Raw genomic sequence first — 2655 nt, forward strand, 5'->3', positions numbered from 1 at the left:
AAAAACTCTACATTTGTATTTTGTCCCCTCTGTGTTGAGCCCTGTGTGGCTAATAAAGAAACATATCTATCTATCTATCTACCTATCTATCTATCTATCTATCTGTCTGTCTGTCTGTCTGTCTGTCCTTCTAGCTAGAAATCTCTTTAATATACCATTAATACATAGTTTTAATGCTACAGTATACTATAAATTATAATGAAAGATTTTAGTCAACGTTGTTTGTATGGACAGGTGTAAACAAAACTTATGCATATAAGGAAACTGTTGACGCATCAATGTCAAAATGTGTTATATATGCTCAGTAGTCTATCCCATTTTCATAAACTCTCAGTAACAGCACATTCACAAGTATCTCCGTGCAGAATTAAACAGAATACATAACCTTAGACTAAATCCCAACACAAGACAGATTCGAGTTCAACTGACGGCTCATTTTCTGACCACAAAACATTGTATATAAAAACGATTTTGTTTCCACGTCTATTTTTCATTCAGTGCTGGCCAAAAGTTTATAGGCATAGGCCATAGCAATGACTACCATATGTTATCTTTGAATAATTATTTTGAAAGATTTCTCCATAAGCGCAGGAGTGGCTGTGTGGTAAGTAGCTTGCTAACCAACCATATTGTTCTGGGTTCAGTCCCACTGTGTGGCATCTTGGGCAAGTGTCTTCTACTATAGCCTCGGGCCAATTTGGTAGACGGAAACAGAAAGAAGCCCGTCGTGTATATGTATATGTACATATATGTGTTTGTGTGTCTGTGTTTGTCCCTCCAATATCGCTTGAAAACCGATGCTGGTGTGTTTACGTCCCCGTAACCTAGCGGTTCGGCAATAGTGACCGATAGAATAGGTACTAGGCTTACAAAGAATAAGTCCTGGGGTCGATTTGCTCGACTAAAGGTGGTGCTCCAGCATGGCCACAGTCAAATGACTGAAGCCAGTAAAAGTAAAAGAGAAAGTAGTAAATTTGCCTCATTCGATGTGATACTAAAAGTAACGATCTAATGTGGAACGATTTCATCCTGGAGCGGTAGACTTAATCGGTCATCCATGATTTATAAATTTCATTGGTTACCTGGTTTCTCATCACTGCATTGCTCGTGGGTATCTTTAGCAGAATCCAGGGATCGCTAAGGATAATTTTTCATAAGGCGCCACCTTTAGTCGAGCAAATCGACCCCAGGACTTATTCTTTGTAAGCCTAGTACCTATTCTATCGGTCACTATTGCCGAACCGCTAAGTTACGGGGACGTAAACACACCAGCATCGGTTTTCAAGCGATATTGGAGGGACAAACACAGACACACAAACACATATATGTACATATACATATACACGACGGGCTTCTTTCCGTTTCCGTCTACCAAATTGGCCCGAGGCTACAGTAGAAGACACTTGCCCAAGATGCCACACAGTGGGACTGAACCCAGAACAATATTTCAGCAAACTCGTGATCTAACTCACTATTCATTCAACATGGTTTGCCTTCTGAATCTTGAGCTCCTACAAAACTTAGTGGGTGTTGATCTTCCTCCTTTGACTATCAATTTTTAAAAAGTCATAAGCAAAAAATATTAATTAATTAATAAGTGTTAATAATAATGTTTGTGTTGATCTTTTTTTTTTGCGTTTTTTAATATTCATGCAATACGTATTCTACGTATATTTGTTAATAATTTTATTTGTGTAAAAAAAATTAAAAATAAAATAAAACAACATGCGTACGTATGAAGACAAAAAGGTATGAATAATTGTTTTTTTTTTTTTCAGTACATATATAATTAACTGTCTCTTCTTGCTTGTGGTGGTGTTGGTTTTGTATGTGGATTATTTGTAGGTGTGTATGAGTGCAAGTATGCGGATATGTTGTTTTCTTGTGCGTCTGTGCAACTATGCATAGCTTTATTTTTTGTATTTTTTTTCATATGTTATTGATGATGTTTATCTTGTTCTTCAGCCTATAATGATATGCAAGCAAAAATAAGATATTTGGGGAGAAATGTAAGAATACAGAAAAATTAAAAGAGGGTGAGTGGTGGATGGTTTTAATTAAGTAAATATGTAAGTAAATGAGTGAGTGAGGTTGTGAGTTTGAGTTTGAATTTCAGCTTGAGTTTTTAGTTTCAGTTTCAATTTGAGTGTGAAATTGAGCGTGAATTTTAGTTTTCAGTTTGAATGTAAGACTGAGTTTCTGTCTTAGATTGAATTTGAATCTCAGTACCAATTTGGGTCAGTCAGTTGTGAGAGAAATAGCGGTAAGAGAGAGAGAAAGAGAAAGAGAAAGAGAAAGAGAAAGAAATAGAGAGAGGGGAAGATGCGGGGTGTTTAAGTGTTTATATCGCTTGAACATATATATTTTTTCACATTTTTAAAAAATATTTTGTATGTATATGCATGTGTGCGAGCGTGTTTGTGTGTGCGTGTGCATGTGTGTGTGTATGCATGTGTGTATGTATGTGTATGTGTGCACGTATGTCTGCATTGAATTCGTTCTGTTCAATTGTTTTATGTTCTATCAAGTGTGCACAGTTCATGTTCCAGCCTTTGCCTGTTACAGTTTAGTTTTCTTCTCCAAAGTACTGAAGAGAAATTGCTTCACTGAATATATATATATATATATATATATATATATATATATATATATATA

The sequence above is a fragment of the Octopus bimaculoides genome, chromosome 3 (genome assembly GCF_001194135.2).
Source record: "Octopus bimaculoides isolate UCB-OBI-ISO-001 chromosome 3, ASM119413v2, whole genome shotgun sequence".
Classification (NCBI taxonomy): Eukaryota; Metazoa; Mollusca; class Cephalopoda; order Octopoda; family Octopodidae; genus Octopus; species Octopus bimaculoides.